Source organism: Apus apus, chromosome 14 (assembly GCF_020740795.1).
Source record: "Apus apus isolate bApuApu2 chromosome 14, bApuApu2.pri.cur, whole genome shotgun sequence".
Lineage (NCBI taxonomy): Eukaryota > Metazoa > Chordata > Aves > Apodiformes > Apodidae > Apus > Apus apus.
Window position 1 is genome coordinate 10,399,964 of NC_067295.1, and position 17,233 is coordinate 10,417,196.

Sequence of the window (17,233 nt, forward strand, 5' to 3'; positions counted from 1 at the left end):
TTACTGAATGTAAAAACTGCTAAAAGTTCAACTCTTAAAACTGGATCGAAGTACCTCCAGTCAGTCATTGAAGACTTCCATTAGCTTTCTTTACCTTAAGTAACAACAGGAATAAGCCCTTGTTTAAAGAATGAGTTTCAACGACTACAGTGAAATCCAGGCTGGCAGGCAGGACTCAGCTCAGAGATAGAAAATCTGGATCTCTAAGCAACTGTAATTAGCTTGACCCTTACTGTGAGGGTTACACTGTTTAAACCAGCAAATTCCAAAATAGGATCAGGGCCAAATCAGTTAGGATCTGTTTTTATTTTTCTAAAAGGCTCATGTGGACTTAATTTGCTCTTGTGTATTATGAAATAATTAATACATAAAACAGACTATGAACATGTTTGGCCTGGAGAGGAAGAGAAAATGCAGCCATAACTTCTATTTTGAAATGTCTTATTTCATCATAAGCTTAACTTTCAAAGCTGACATGGGGATTTTGATACATAATTCCTCATTTTCAACTAATTGCGTCTTAGCTGAACATCCAAACCTTCAATTTGGAAGCTCAAATTAGCAGCTATATGATGGGTTTTTTTTCAAATGTGTGCAGATGCCAACTGGAGGATCTAGTCATGTTATAAGTACTGTATAAAACAGATTGAAATAGAAATGAGAACTCTTTAATCAACTTTGGCCAAGGATGAGGGGAAACTGTGGGGAAGAAAAGGTTATGCAACCCAGGAAAGAGGGAGAGTCTCTTTTCAGCAGAGACCTGTGTCCTATCCCCTCTTCATACATTAACACTTTTGCTTTACTTCTTCTCATTTGAGAATATCTAAAAATCTATGCTCACTGCAGTACCTATAAATTATTTAATTATTTAGCAGTTCTTATAATGCACCTTTTTAGGAGTTGAGTCTTTCTTCAAATGCAGGCAAATGATCAATACACCAAAGTATTTTATTTTAACTGAAAAAAAATTCTAATGCCAGTAACAAGATTATTAGAAAATAAAATAAACACTTAATTAGATATTGTTTACAAATCAACAGCTTAGAGTTCAGTTCTTATGCCATTTTGTGTGACTGCATTATAAGAGTAAATGAGCTAAAAAGATTTAGTATTTCCTAGGCCTTTTCCATTGCTTGTAAAGGTTAAATTTACTTCTGAAACTGTGCTTACTATGATCTGCTCTGCCTTTCAAGCTGTTTGTTAACATAGGAAGAGAACAAAATTGTTGCTGAACTCTAAGGGATTTCCCCCAGATACCAACATTTAATTAATGTATATTAAAATAGCATTAAAATATCTAAATAGTTTCCATAGTATACATAGCTGGGACTAACTGTACACATTATATGCAACAAGTAATATCACTCTGCAATGTACTCATGTATCAGACTACTTGCTTATCAAGACTATCCCAACTTTTATGTTTACAAATCCACCTTAGTTCCCAGTTAGGACTACACCAAAGACACCTAAAATTCTTAATATGGGCCTGCACAATCTCCTGCTATTTTTCCTCACTCGAACCAATATTTGATCATGAAAAGCTTACACTGTACACTACCTGTCCATGTCTCCACACAGCACATGGTTCAGAAAGTCCATAAGGTACGAACTGGTGGAGCCTGGGAATACATCATCTAGTCTTCCCTATGCATCCACGTTTTAGTCCAGTGTTAGAGAAACAGTATTAGACAAGTCAGATCTGGTCCTCTGCAATGTGGTTATTCTTATCTGCGTTGATCATAAAGTCATAATCATCACTTCCAGAGCTCTAATTTTCATCCTGAACCTCTTAAAATAGAAACACGTAGCACGTAAGTGTCCAGATAGCACTTCTTCCCAACTGCATTTTTTTACATCTCCTTATAATCTTTTTTATCCCTAATCAATATCTTGAATTCACCCTGAAGTTTTCTCAGCTCTGTATGTAGAGAAAACCAGTATTCTTAGTTGAAGTTACCTTGCGTTAGGGCTCAGAAGCAAAGGAAAATGTAACTTTGCTAAATAACCCCCATGCTATATTGTGTCAAAACTACATTTGTAAGTCAAAATTCACCCAGTGAAGAGTACAAATATCCCATCAAAGACTTCTTACCACTTGTCGGGCAAAATTTCATCTGGTGGCCTGTACCAGCTAAATAAAAATGCAATTCACTGCTTCCTTAACTATTTATGCAAATTAATTTTTCAGTTGGGTATGGGTATTTTAAGTCTACCAACTTGATTAATGACTTGGTTAACATAAGTCTTGGTTCACATGGAAAGCATCTGCAGATAAATAAATCAAACACTACTTGCCAATTTATAACACTGTATTTATGCTTTTGCCCTAAGCATGCTGAATGATGGCAGTGGCAAGTGAATCAAATGGGAACTTCACAGCTTCCCAGATGCCACAATCTGGGAACACTGCATGAGCAATATGTATAATTATTTTATTTTTTCTTAATCTGTGATCTGAGTAATTTCCTAAAAAAAAAATCAAACTTAGAAACAAAAGCAACCCTGTGCTCTTTGAAAGCATCAAAAGACATACAAAGTCAAACTGTTGGTGAACTAGGTGTGAGAAGTCGCAGAGGAAAAGTCACAGCAAGGGTTGGTGGTGAATGTGCTAGTTGAGACAGAAGTGTGTGCTTCTTAAAACAACCATCTACAGAAACTGCAAGGTCTGTGGTTTCCTTCCTTCCTAGTGCTCCTTTTTGTCCTATTCCATTAGGATCAGTACACACTATGTACAACATAGTGGGACCGAGAACCAAAGAAGCCTGAGCTAGAGCTCAGCAGCTAAATCACAGCTGCATCAGCATGGCTAAGGGTGGTAGTAAAACTGGGTTATACGACTGAGCCAGTCACATAGTCCTAATCCCAAGGAACAAGTAGAACAGGGACATGAAAAGAATGGTGCTTAAAAGGTATGATGAACATGAATAATTAATTTCTAGGGAGTACAAAATTATGTGATCACCTTCAGATTTCCCCCATCTGTTGCTAAGCAGCATTCTTAGTCACAAGCTTTGACTCACCAAATGAACAGCAACCTCCACACATTTTGCTATTTTTATATTTTAAACTGTTCTTTTGCCAAGCTTTCATTATATTTCAAAACACTCTAGAACAAAATACAATGAGCACTGAGATACCTGCATCCCTTGGGAAATGGTCTCAGTTACTACTTGGGACAAGTAGCCCATGGACTATCCATTCTCCCATAAGGAATTGGGAGAACCTCCATTTCTTGTGCACCCATTTAAGTGCTTTTTGCCTCTCAGTCCTGAGCTTTACATGAGGAGTGGCTGACACACCAGAAGGCTGTGCTGACATTCAGAGAGACCTATACAGGCTGGAGACTTGGGCGGGGAAAAACATGATGAAGTTCAACAAGGGCAAGTGTAGAGTTTTGCATTTGGGGAAGAAAAACGCCACGTACCAGTACAGGTTGGGGGCTGACCTGCTGGAGAGCAGTGTAGGTGAAAGGGACCTGGGGGTCCTGGTGGACAGGAGGATGACCATGAGTCAGCAGTGTGCCCTTGTGGCTAAGAAGGCAAATGGCATCCTGGGGTGCATTAGAAAGGGTGTGGTTAGTCGGTCAAGAGAGGTTCTCCTCCCCCTCTATTCTGCGTTGGTGAGGCCGCATCTGGAGTATTGTGTCCAGTTCTGGGCCCCTCAGTTCAAGAAGGACAGGGAAGTGCTTGAAAGAGTCCAGCGCAGAGCCACAAAGATGATTAAGGGAGTGGAACATCTCCCTTACGAGGAAAGGCTGAGGGAGCTGGGTCTCTTTAGTTTGGAGAAAAGGAGACTGAGGGGTGACCTCATCAATGTCTACAAGTACGTAAAGGGTGAGTGTCAAGAAGATGGAGTTAAGCTTTTTTCAGTCATGACCAGTGATAGGACAAGGAGTAATGGATACAAATTGGATCATAGGAGGTTTAAGGTGAATATCAGAAAAAAAATTTTTACCGTGAGAGTGACAGAGCACTGGAACAGGCTGCCCAGAGAGGTTGTGGAGTCTCCTTCTCTGGAGACATTCAAAACCCGCCTGCACGCATTACTGTGTGATGTACTCTAGGTGACCCTGCTCTGGCAGGGGGGTTGGACTAGATGATCTTTCGAGGTCCCTTCCAACCCCTAGGATTCTATGATTCTATAATATTGAACTTGCATCATGGAAAAGGCAAGAGTATCATACATTTTGTTTTGTATATTCAACATCCATTTCAAATCCATAAACAAAATCCACAGATTTTTTTCTCTGGTGGTTGTGAATTAACTGCATTGAGTTCTTTCAATCTATACTAAGGATGTTGTTCCAATGATCAGACTCATCTGATGCTCTGGGCATTCTGACAAAAATTAAAATTAAATCAACTATCTCTGTGTGTGAGAAATTATCTATCTCATTTAATTAGAAGTAAAGGGCTGGCTGCCAATGTTCCAAAACTAATACAAAACATCCCCACTGCAAACACCCTTTCTTCAAATGATTTGATGCACAACCAGAGATTTCATAAATCCTTGTTCCTGAAAACCAGTGGAAGCAATTGGCAAAGAACTCAGGATCACTCACAAGCCGTGGGCTACTAATAACCCACACCTAGCTCCCTTGTGTCTGCAGTTTAAACACCCTACACTGGCAACTGGGTGAAACAAAATGAGTAATCATTTTAAAGTGTGAATTGACTATTAGCTCCATCTTCTTTGATATTAATGAAATTAACAATTAATAAAGCAGAATAACACTGGTGGTCCTGTGAAGTATGTGGCCTGGAGCAGCAGATGCATTCCAAGAAGAAAAAGGACATATTCAATAGTTACAGCAGGTCTTTTCCTACGTTTCTACAGAAAAGGCAGAAGGTTTTTGCAAAGTCAGCTAAACTAGCACCAAGGTGCCATCATGTTATTTTCTTTCTAGTCTCTACTGGACAGCAGTAAATAAGACTAGAGGCACTTTTTTTTTTCTTTTTTTTTCCCCCCATTGTATGATCACTGGTCTAAAATAATTTTAAGTTTTTTGAGACAATAAAAAAAAAATAATGGCAGAGATAAGGTCAGCCTATTGTTTCTGTAACATGGCTGTTTCAAATTAATAATAATTATATACTTATTTAACCTACTAATTTAACCAGGTATCCAATGACAGGGTTTTTTGTATATTTTGTTCTGTTCTTTGGTATTATGCTGATAAATGCTGCCTTCTTCAATTTCCTTGCCATACAGAAATAAGAACCAGTACTGTGGTTTACACTAGAAGTCAATCTAGACCAGCATCTTCCCTCTAAGAGTAGCCACAATGGGACACTTCGCATAAACATTCCCATCCTTTGCTTCCTATGGAACTTAAGGAGTTGTTTATCTCTGAGAGAATCACCCAATTTTGTAACAGAAGGGTTACAATTAACACTGTATCAACAAGATGCCAAATTCCCTCTCAGTTATTTGAAATAACTCAAAAAGACCTTTTGGAGAAAGGTGTCATTTTTCTATTGCATAGCATGTTTTTTCAGTCTTATTTTTATCTCAGCCCTTTAAGAAACATATTGGAATGCAGTAATTTCTATGTCTATGATACTAACATATTCTAAATAGCTTGCTAAATTGTAAGCTAACTACACTGCTGTTCTCTATTTCTGCAAGTTACATGGTAAAATTCTGACATTTACTCAGTGAATCCTCCATTGTGAAATACCTCCCATCAAATATGTAGCTGATGCTTGGCTTAGGGAGCCAAGGCTAATAATTGCATTTCTTTTTCTTCATGGAGTCCAAATCCTTGAGGATATAACCTGCCTAAAATGATGAAAAAGCACAGATGAAAGATATTTGAAAAAGCTAAGATATCCCCTACTTAAGGACCTACACAAAGAAACAGGGATTTATCTCTTTGGAAAGTGAAAATAATGTAACCATGTCTGTTACTGGAAAGTTTCCTTTATATCCTCCTTTTCCCTCTAGCTTGGGCATAATCAAAATTTCCTAACATGCAATCTCTGCAGTCATATCCTGTAACTGAACTTATCTTAAGCTTCAACATTAACAGCTCCTTTGTGGACTTTGGGTACTCCATGGATATTCAGAGAAAAAAATTAACTATTTTCAGACAAAAATACCTGGACCAGTGAACCAAGTATTACTAAATGCTTTCCTCAGCAGTTGAATTCTAATAATGTGTAGTTAAATCTCCTAAAGGTTAACAATTCAACAAGCATTCACATTGAGCAAAATAACCTCATAAGCTATGTACTACTTGCAACCTGAAAAGAAAAAAAACCAAAACCAACAGAGTGGTTCACTGGTGCTTCTGGATAAGGGCAGGTGTACAGAAGTTCTCTGAAATGTTTAATTTTTAATCTCATGTGCAGTTGACTTTATGTATGTGAATATATTCTCTTTATTGCTTCAATGTCAGTATATTTCCAAAATGTTCTAAAGTAACATTTAAATTTCTTAACAGCTTCAGGACATTCTTATGCCTTTAACAGAAAAAAACTAAACAAAACAAACAATCACCAAAAAAAAAAGCCTTCTGTTTAATATAATTAATTTATATGGCACTTCTTTTTGCAGAGGTGTATGATACACTCCGAGTGGGTACTAATTGTGGTTGGCAAGGTTACCTACGAATAAAAGCTTGCATCTGAATTAGCATAAATTTGGCTGTTTTAAACCAAGTATTTCACTTATTTGTGTTAGCAGATACAGGCTTCAAGTGCTTTCTTGAAAAGGATGTTAAAAATTAATTCACAATGCCTGAAGACTGGGATAATGAAAAAACGCTACTTGAAAACATACACTGACATTTCTTTTAAATTCTTCACTAGAGTTTACACAATGTGGTTTTACTGAGTCGTGTATATAAATTTTCTTCCCAGAATGCTAGTGTGATTCTTGTATATAGTTACCAAGTATTCATATATCAGAAAAAGAACAATAGAATAAAAGACCTGAAGAATACAGGCACTGTAAGACAATGTCCTTCTACAAACAAGAGTAGCAAGTTGTTATGGATTAGCCAATTTGATGCACTGGTTGTTGCATTGAGAGCAGTGAAATCCCATGTTCACCTGCACCTACTCACGTAGGCAGGAGTGACAGCAAGACATTCTTAGTATTTCTGAACAGCTTCTTCTATTTATCAACTCATATATGTACTTGACAGTCTAGAAGACATAATAAACCCTCTCCTAATATGTTTGAGAAAAGAACTTCTGGAAAGCTTTTGGAGAAGTACTAAAATTATTTTTGAGGTAAGATTTTTACAGATGTATCTCAGACAAGTACACTAATTATTGTATTATTACTCTTATATTTGATATTACTTTGAAATGTGTAAAACCACACAAAACTGAATAGGATTATTTTGACAATTCCTGTGCTAATTTAAAATTAATTATATATTTATTCTATGGTTTAAATAATCGTCTTTCTTTATTCTGAACACAGTGTTTATATTTCCAGAATAATTGTTTTTCTATAATGACTGTACTAGAACTAAAAAGCATTTATAGTTTTTGAACAATTTCAAAAAATATTTTACCTGGTTTCACTAAAGACACAGTTCTTCTCTAAAATATACAGCTTACATCTGTGTGATGATAGACATATCTGTCTATTAAATCACAATAAATATTTTTATTTGTGCATCAAGTGGACATTAAAATACTGATATTGTGTCATTTGATTTCATGTTTACGAGTTTCCAACAGCAGGACATTACTTTGAAAGCCACAGAAGGGGAGTTAAGTTCATCTTTTCAAACAGCAGCATTACTCTAGCAGTTAAAATCATTGTACCTCTGTCTTTTATGCTTGCTTATATTGTAAGAAATGGAATATAGAGTTGTTATTCTTGGAGGCAAATGCTGAGTGCTCTAGCTGAACTCTTGTGTAAGAAGGAAATGTACGTGTTCATAGCCAAGACAGGAAAGGTGGTGTTTGAAATACAAGAACTATTGTGTGGAGCTGGACAATTTCCATTGAGTGATTTTAGGGGAGAAACTTTTCACTGCTTTAAATGTGTGCTCCTTTTCACTGGCTAGTATCATCATGTTGTTTGAAAAAGCATTAATACCTTCAAGAAATTATTATCAACTGTGTTTAATGCCAAACTTCTGACATACCTTTGTCTCTGATACTTTTTTCCCCCAAGTTTTTAGTATTCCGTAGTATTTCTTGTCATGGAATACTTGAGATATTCCATAGTATGAACTATGTCTATACCCTTCTAATCCGTTAATTGATCATGACTTCACACATGTGGCAGTTGAAAGAACTAGAATAATCCAGACTGCATTGTGACATTAAGAGATTCTACACCTCTCGCACCATGTCCTTGTACATGCTTGTTTCCCCATATCCTGTCCTCTCTGTGAAGAGGTCATCTGCATTTCTGCAATAACTTTGTAATTTCAAGTTCTATAAATAAGGTAGAAATGTGTATGTTGCCATCACCCAAAATAACAGCCAGTCTTTCATGGTTGTTTTTTAAATGTGTTTAAATGTGTAGGCTAGCTCAAAGGGGTATAAAAGGTGAAGAGACAGACTGAACTTCATCAACATAATATCTCTGTAGCTATGATGTCTTGTGTTCTCAGGAAAACAAAAAGAATTATTTGTGACTTGAAACCATTCTAAGATGATTAATACAGTATCACTCACACCCAAAATTCTTTGACAGAATTTACATTCTAAATCTTGTTTTCCTCAATTACTTTCAATCTTATGTGCACTATTAAATTTGTAGGTGAGGATTTTTGGTTATTAATTTTCCTAGAGTTCTCTAGACCAACTTGTTGCTCCCAAAACATTAAAAAAAAACCCACCCAAAAAACCCAGAAAATGTTACAAGACAGGGAAGCACCAAATGTTTAGTAACTTTAAAGGGTAGTACACTTGTTCTAGAAATGGTCATTGAGATGACTTGATGAAGGCTTGTTGATTTGTCCTTAGAGAATCAATGTAAAAAACAGAGATGTAGGTAGCTATATTGGGCTGAATCCCTGGTTTGTGTTAAAACTCAAGCATTGCTGAATAAGAATCAGTTTGTAAACATTTTAAGTAACCCCTACAAATGTCTGTAAAAAGCATTTTCCCATGCAAAAAGGCATTGAACAAAAGTTATTCCAATAGTTCTTTCCCCACACGGTTCTTTTTAACTGCATCAGTCTCACCTGCTTCCCTGTTACTGTTTCTGCTGTGTTTATGTTAACAGCAATAGCTGCTTGGTCTTACATAATAACTTGGCCTGAATTTAGAGTATAATTTCTCTCAGTTTGTGAAAATTATATTTGGACACTAAATAGGCATCCATTGAATGTGTGTTTATAATTTCTCTGTCTTCAAAAGTTTTAGGACTTTCCCCAACTAATGTAAGGGCAAAGCAGGACCTAGATGTTAATATCTTTGCTAATAAAGCTTCTTTCCATTTTCTTAGAAATCTGAAATTTCAGATATAAATTGGTTTTATTGAATTTCACCGTGTTTTCTAATTCTAATTTGATTAACTAAATGTCACTCATCACATTGAGTACGCACTTGCAGTTGTTCGCATTTCTGGCTTTAACAGCAGACTCACATCTGAACTATTTTATTTGAAGGGCGATGGAAGTAAATCTGGATCAAATTATAGATTTTAATGAGATCTTCACACAGTTCATTGCTAAGTTTCTGGGTCATGGCTGGTTTTAGTTTGTTTCTGAAACTGGATAAAATCTGATTAGGTAACTGTAATCTAGAGGAATGTAAGAGAGATGTACTCTGTTCTAAAAAGCAAAATAAACAATAAACCTTCCAAACCATCTAAATAATTTGAAAAAGTAGTTCTTCAAATGTCAAAGCATTGGTCTACAATCATATCAGAATGTTGTTTAGCATCTTAAACCTTAAAAAATTAAACCTTGACGTTTTAAAATGCATGTATGTGTTCCACTTGCCTGCGGTATCACTGCTGGACACATTGAAAAACTCCCTGGGAAAAGGGAATCGTGCTTTGCTTCCTTGCCATGCAGCAGAAGCACGATGCAGTTTCCTTGCAAGCTCCTGGACACTGGCAACTTGAAATAATAAAAAAGCTGCATTAGACTGTTGCACCAAGTGGCAGCTCAGTTCCTAATCTACGAGCTAAAAAAAAAAAGCAAAACAAAAGCAGAGTTGCATATTCATAGGCCTGATGCCGTGTACTTATGGAATAGTACTAGTTCTCCTTGGTAAAATTCCATGCGTTGGTATGATATTCACTGCTGAGAGAACAAACTAATCACTATGCATGCTTACATTCTGTGTACAGAATAAATGTGTATTTTTTATATTTCACTTGCTCGAGTATGCACCACCAGGTTTCTAAAAACCACTTCTAGGAAATGCCATTTTTTCCCCGATTGGCTTGGTGTTTGATCAAGTTCAGTCACTTCAAACATTTACTGCTAAGCCTGACGGGAAAATACCCGAGTTACGAGTCCCACCTAGCTGACGTGAGTTCGCACAGACGAATTTTGAAGCCGCACCTCGATTTTTAAATTTTTTTTCGAATTTCAAATCCGTGCGGCTGCAGCAGCCCGAGGGCTCTGCGCCCCCGGGGCGCTCCCTGCGGCGGGGCGGGGTGCGCTGCTCACCCCTGCCCGCCCCCGGCGCTGCAGAAACCCCCTGAGCCCCGAACCCCTCGGCTGGGCCCTGCCACCGCCCGGCCCAGCGGCGGGCAGGGGCCCGTGGGCCGCGGCCCTCCCGCGGGCAGCCAGGTGCGCACAGAGCCGGGAGGTACCTGAACGCGGGCGGTCACAGAAGAGGGGCAGGGCGAGGAGCCAGAGCGAGAGAGGGAGGGGGTTCACCTAAGGCCCTAGGGAAGAGCCCCCCGAGAACACACTCGGAGCCGCCGCGCGGCGCCAGGAGCGACCCCCGAGGAGCCGCCCCCGCCGCGCTGCGCCCTGAGGGGAGAGGGGCGCGAGGACCCGGATGCGGCCGCCCCGCCCCGTTCCCGCCCCCCCCACGTGTGAGCAGCACGCGCAGCCCCCCGCCCCGCCCGCGGGCCAACCGCCGGGCGCGCGCCCGAGGGCGGTCCCGGCCGCAGAGCTCGCGAGAGGACGTGTCCGCGGCGGCGAGCGAGGGTGAGCGGGGGGGACGGACGGTGCCGCCGGTGCCGCGACGTGGGGCCCGCGGGGGCCCGCGCCTCACGTGACGGGCGGGGGCGGCCCGGCCCCGTGGCCCGGCGGGGTGGGGGGGGCAGCGCCCGCGGGCCCGGCGGGGCTCGGCGGCCGCCGCGGAGGGGACGGAGGGCGGCGAGCGGCAGCGGCGAGCCAGCGGGGGTGCCCGGTCCTGCCAGCGCTGCGGCCCGGCCCGCCTGGGGGGACCGCCCGCCAGCGCCAGCCGCAGTGTGCGGTGCGCCCCGCCGGGCTGGCCCCGCGCCGGGAGGGCCCGGAGCCGCGGCCTCCCCTCCCAGCCAGGGCTGGGTCCCCGCAGGGCCGGGTCCCGGGACGCGGCGGCCGCGGTGCCCCCAGCCCGGCGGTGCCCCCAGCCCGGCGGTGCCCCCAGCCCGGCGGTGCCTCCGGGGCCGCAGGTGGAGTCAGCGGGGCTGGTGCTGCCGCCCCGCATCGTGCCCAGGGACGCGTCTCCCCTGGAGCTCTGCCCAGCTCCACTTACGCTGAGAGATTTTCCTTTTGTTGCTCTGCGGTCACGGATTTTATTAGTATTTTTTTAGTAAGGCACACACACTCCTGGGTGAGTTGCGGGGCCTGTGGGTAGAGAGGCGTAACTACAGGGCCCGGGCTTGGCAGTACGTGCATTGAAGTGAAACCATTTCCTTGTTGAAAGGAACGGAGTTAAAACCTCTGGGCTTGATCACCTAAATCATGCAGCTACAAAGTAGGTTAATTTCCCTGTTGCAGGAGCAGCGGCCCTTAGACCAGGGACTATTAAAGGCTTTGGTTTGTTTTTTTGTGAAATATATACAGATTTTAGATGGCACTTGATTAATCAGCTTTGTGCGTGGAACAGTGTGTATCTGCAGCAGCTGCGTGCACGGATCTGTGTCTCGGATGCAGACGAGTGAACACTTGTGAGAGTGAGATGCTTCGGAATGGGGGGGCAAGGTAGAGAGCTGTGGTGCAGTGCCCGTCGCTCTGCCAGCAAATCCATTTGCCTCTGCTTTGCTTCTATGGGTTTTGTATTGGTTTCTAAGTATGCAGTGCAGAAAACTGCTGTTGGGCTTTCTCAGTGCAGTCCAGAGAGATCATACTAGAGCTTCATGGCTGCATCAGGCAGTATAGCTGGAAGAAAAAAACTACAGGATTTAAAATAAATAATTTGTTTCATCAGTCAATATCAGAAACTTACCTTTTCATGCATATTTCACAAACAGCACTTTGACATTTCATAACCTTGCTGCCAGTATGCTTAAAAGATATAGACTAACAGCAGTCAGCTTTTAAGAAAACATAAAAACCATGTAACACTGCATTGTGAGTACAGCATGTTCTAAAGTTCATGTTTATGGAAAGGTGATTACACTTCCTCACACTACATCTTTCCCGTTATGATGGAAAAATGCCCAGGTTTTGAATTAATTGATGTTTTAAAGCTCTCAACAAAGGCATACCTGGCATTTCATAACATTATTTTCTTTATGGTTTGATATTTTATCTGGTTCCTTCCTGAAGTTTTCTTTATGCAATTAGCTAGGACAAATGATGACTTTATGGTATAACTTGCATTTAAAACTTGACGAGTGCTGTCTGGTAATCACACCAGTTACTAAGAAATTACAAACATCTGGAAGCTGAAAATCCTTGGTACATAATTGGAAGTGCAGAACAACTTTCAGGATTTTGCTGTATTTGGAGAAAGTAGAAAAATTTACTTACTGATACAGATGAATTTTTCAGAGCAGTCATACACTAACAGGAAAACCACGTTGATATTTCCCATTCTGTCGAATGAGTTATTCAAAGAAAGCTTTAAAGCTGGAGGTTAATACACGTATTCACCCAAATATAGTGTTTAGATGTGCAAAATGTTCAATGAATTGGAGCCCTTGCTTGTCAAACCAAATTAGACAACTGATGAAGTTACTAGTTTATATGATACTGGATAGAGAATATACTTAGTTGTGGCTTTGTTTTTTTGGGCTTTTTTTTAACAGTGTTTAGATTACTGATTAAATACTTATTGGAAGGAAGAGGGAATAACTTTTATTGTAGGGCATTTATTTTTTTAGGCCTTTTTGGTGTTTCCATCTGGTAACCTATTCCTCTTGTGTGTTTTGGTTTGCTTTTTACATGTTTAATTTTTAACCTCTTTCACATATGGAGACCATAACATCAGCTTCAGCCTTTGCCAGTGCAGACCTTTACAAGGAGAAAACCCCAGTCTCTTAGGATTCATTTTCCAGAACAAAAGCAACATGGTGTTGGGGACCTTTTAGCTGATGCCTGTGGGTTCAAAACCTTATTAATGTTGTGTGAAATAGTATTCAATAAATACCGGCCTTATATATAACTGTGATTTTTAAAGAACTTTTCTAAATATAGTATGCAATAGGTTTCCTTTGGCATAACCCTGTGTCTGTATAAGCAGCTATCTCTGTACATATGTACTATAAAATACACTAATGAATGAGATCTTGATGAGGGAACAAATGTTTGAGTTGTTGTCATAGCAAAAACCCAACATGTGAACAATTTCCTTTTATTTTTCTTTGCAAAGGTTCCTTCATATTGGAATCTATAGAAATCTAAAATATATTTCTGTTATTAAAATAAATTAATAGTGCATAGATATAATTGGCACTTAAACTTCCAAGTGTGAAGACATTCCAGCTCTAAGGAATTAAGTGAGCTGAGTATGAAGGACATAGGATTGGTCTCATATTGAATCTAAGCTGAAAGGAGAAAAGTGATGCACATCTTGCACTATTATTTTTGCCAGAGGCAACTGGAAAAGCAGATAATTAGTGTGTTAAAATTTAAGTAGTAACCTGTAAGGTGCTAAAAATGAGCTTAGAGCATACTGATACTAGTTTAAGGATTTTTAACCTAGTAAGATATTTTAACATCACAAAACTGCAAAAACTGAGAAAGAGCAACTTGTATTCTTAAGGCTTTAATTTCTTAGGTGGAAAAGAATGTGACTTTTAAAATAAAGAATCCTTTGTCATTTTTTGTGATTTTTCTTTTTCCTGTCTTTACTTTCCAATTGACCAGAAATGTGCTGAAGCAGACACTATAGAAGGAGGCTGGAAATACAAGGTAAGTGCTGTATCTTAATACAATCAACTTCCTAAATACATTTTTTTTATAAAGCAGCTACTTTTCCACGAGCAGTGTTTCACATAAATTTTGCTGTTTTCATAATCCTGTTAAACGGAAGGTTTTCCAATAAATATGTTCTCATACAAACAGGAATTAGAGGATAGGTAGTATATATGTTACATAAGAACAAGTTACTGTGATGTTTTTGCTTTGCCATTTGATATGAGTGAGTTTTTAATCACCTCTTGGAGCTTTGACTTAACTATTCTCATGTTGATTAAATAATATTTTCTCTTTTTTAAAGGACTGTTGTGCTTGCAAGCCTTTACAGATTATGTTAGACTTTTTCTAAATGTTAGTAATTTTGATACTGGTAGGTAAAACTTGGGCCTATATAGCATTTTTTGTTTATATTTAACAATTATTTTGCAGTGACTCAGGCTGTTACCAGCATAGCACCAGAGCCCTTAACAGCACAGCACTTGCAAAGTACCATGAGACCCAGTATGTTTTTTGGTTAAATAAATCCAATTATAGGTGATACTCCCTTCTTTCTCTAAGGGAGTATGTAAGAATGTTTGATGGCTGCTGATGGAATTCTATTTCAGCAGGTACTAGAGAGTCAAGCAGCTTGGTAAAATAAGGGCCTTAGGTTATGTCAACTAAAATGTTCTCAGTTTTGGAACTGTGTGCCTCTGATATACAGCTGGTACTGAAATGGTGAAAATTCTGATACTGCCCCCTTCCTTCCCCTCTTTTGTATGGGAAAAAGGGCTTTGTTGGTGGGGGTGGGAGGGGTTGTTTTATTTTCAGAGTAACAGAGACAGATCATCAAGCTTAAAACCTCCTTCACATTTCTACTGAGGCCTCTGTAAGATGAAATAGAGCATTGACTCCACCTCTGCAGAAAAAGCCAGACACTGCACACAACTTCCAAGGCTAAGAACTGCTCCAGAGAATGGAAGAACAGCAAGACATAAAAAACTTTCTGGATATACATAGAAGGTGGTATGTATCTGGAGCACTGATGTATTAAAACAAACCTCAGAACTGTAGCATTGGGCAAAAAATGAGCAGCTGGACACGCTTAAACCTGAAGGCAAGGCGTGTTTTGGGTTGCATTCAGGCTAGATGAAGAAGAGCAGGTTTGATTAGACCTGGCAAACCAGTTCATTGCTTGTCCTAGTTTAGTAAACCTGCAGCCTTTGTTTCTCCCTGCTAATTCTATCTGCTGCTGTTTTAGCAGCATATTTAAACTGAAATTAAGCTTATTTGCACTTGACAGCCATGAGCGTTTAATGTTTTCTTTAAATGTAATTGCTCTGTGCTGTATTGAGCACAGTGAAGTCGTATTCCTGGCATTGTTTCTTAGGCATTTTTATCACCTGAAGTTCAAGAGCTTAAATTGCATCATACTAATTATGGAATAAAACTTTTTCAAACTGTTCTTCTGTGGTAAAGATTGACATTTGCTGTTAAACTACTCTTCAGTGTTGTAGAGGCTCTGTTGAAGCCACAGCCACAAAAATCTTCCATATCCTGAAACTCGAAAGCAAATGCACGTTACAGAATTTATTAAATAGTATTCAGATTACTGTTATTAAATCCAGATGTTGATACAGAGCTTTGCACTTGTGCAATGAACTGAATCTCTGTGATCACTGACTCAGTAGACTGTATTTTAAGGTTTCATATTTGGGTACTTGGCTAAAGCCATTAATTAAATGTTTGAAAACTGGCTTAAACCTGGGCATCATGCCAAGAGCAACAAAGTAAGAGAGAAGTAATAGTTAAACTCATTTTTTATTTTCACACTGACTAGTGAAACACAAATGACCAAAATACTAAAAATAAAGACAAAAAGACAAAACCACCTGGTTTTCTATCCTTCTCAAACAAGTCTGCTGAGCAGCCAGGGAACAGTTGCTGAACACTTGAGAAATTCTAAAGACATGAAAATTAGTTTGCCAGTTATTCTTATTAGAAATGTAAAAGAGGTAGCTCATAAAAATTCAGCTGAGTAACTTGTTAAAATAAAGTTCAACTTGTTACTGTATTCCAGTAAAGTCCAGTTAATACCCATAAATGGTTTCTATGTCTTACGAAGTGGCAAGTTTCTCAATATTTCCTATCCTAAAAAAACTTAAGAGACATAGAATTCCATCTACTGTCATTCTGTCTAATTACATTACCAGCACAATCCTTGATTTTGTGCCCCTTTCTTAAAAAATGAAAATGCATTTGGTCAGGTTGTGATTCAGCAGAGCTTTAAGCATGTGTTTGTAAGAGTAAATGGGTTGCAGAAAGTTGAACACATGCTTAAAGCTTTTCGAGATTTAGAACCACATGTTAGTAAATCTTCAGGAAAGTAATAGTGGTGACTTAATATAAAGAAATAAATCTGTGTACTAATGTCCTTGTGGTGGATGCATTCCTTTTTGGATCAGTGTTACACATGCAGTTGATTTTGTATATAAGTAATCTCTTCCAGATTGATGGGTATTCAGTGTAAATTGTGTATTATGGTCTTAGCAAGTGTTTATACTTAAATGATATCAGAGAGGACATGTGATATCACCCATAATCTCATGTTTTGTTTCAAAACACTGCCTAAGTTGTGTGTGTTACCAGCATTTTTGTATGTTGTGAAGTAGCCATCTTTTTCAGCACATTTCATTTTTGAATGTTAATAACTTTGGAAGTGTGAAAGCAAAGGAGTGTGTCTGTGCTTTTATGATCTATCTTTGGTGGTAACCAGGCAGACCAGGGCCTTGGAGTGTGTGTCTTTTGGAAATGCAGATTCCCGAATGTGCTGAGATTACTACTGAAATTAATGAAATCTTTCTGTTCATTATGATCTTAATTTTACCATTTGTGTACTATTTTAGGAGTTTTTGCCTGGACTAATAAATCTCTTAACTATTTTGGAGCATTTGATTTTTCATTATGTCACATTACTTTTTAGGTTATTATTTTAGGAGTTTCTCTTCAAGAATATGATCT

General features: G+C 39.3%; 1 protein-coding gene and 1 long non-coding RNA gene across 11 annotated transcripts in view; one reads left to right on the forward strand and one right to left on the reverse strand.

Moving 5' to 3' along the window:
- The window catches only part of LOC127390529 (uncharacterized), a 28,228-nt gene extending 17,288 nt beyond the window's left edge, over nt 1-10,940 (reverse strand). Inside the window, exon 1 of the long non-coding RNA XR_007890877.1 lies at nt 10,750-10,940. This is a non-coding gene — a long non-coding RNA (uncharacterized LOC127390529). The remainder of the gene's footprint in view (nt 1-10,749) is intronic.
- A 114-nt stretch (nt 10,941-11,054) lies between these two features.
- Nucleotides 11,055-17,233, forward strand: part of MRTFB (myocardin related transcription factor B) — a 77,018-nt gene continuing 70,839 nt past the window's right edge. For 7 of the 10 annotated variants that reach the window (XR_007890897.1, XR_007890896.1, XM_051632408.1 and 4 more), the window contains exons 1-2: nt 11,055-11,092; nt 14,183-14,227. The gene's annotated coding sequence lies outside the window, so the exon portion shown is untranslated. Of the gene's footprint in view, nt 11,093-11,525; nt 13,414-14,182; nt 15,239-17,233 lie in introns of those variants that run through there. The other 3 variants (XM_051632411.1, XM_051632409.1, XM_051632410.1) reach the window with 3 other exon arrangements.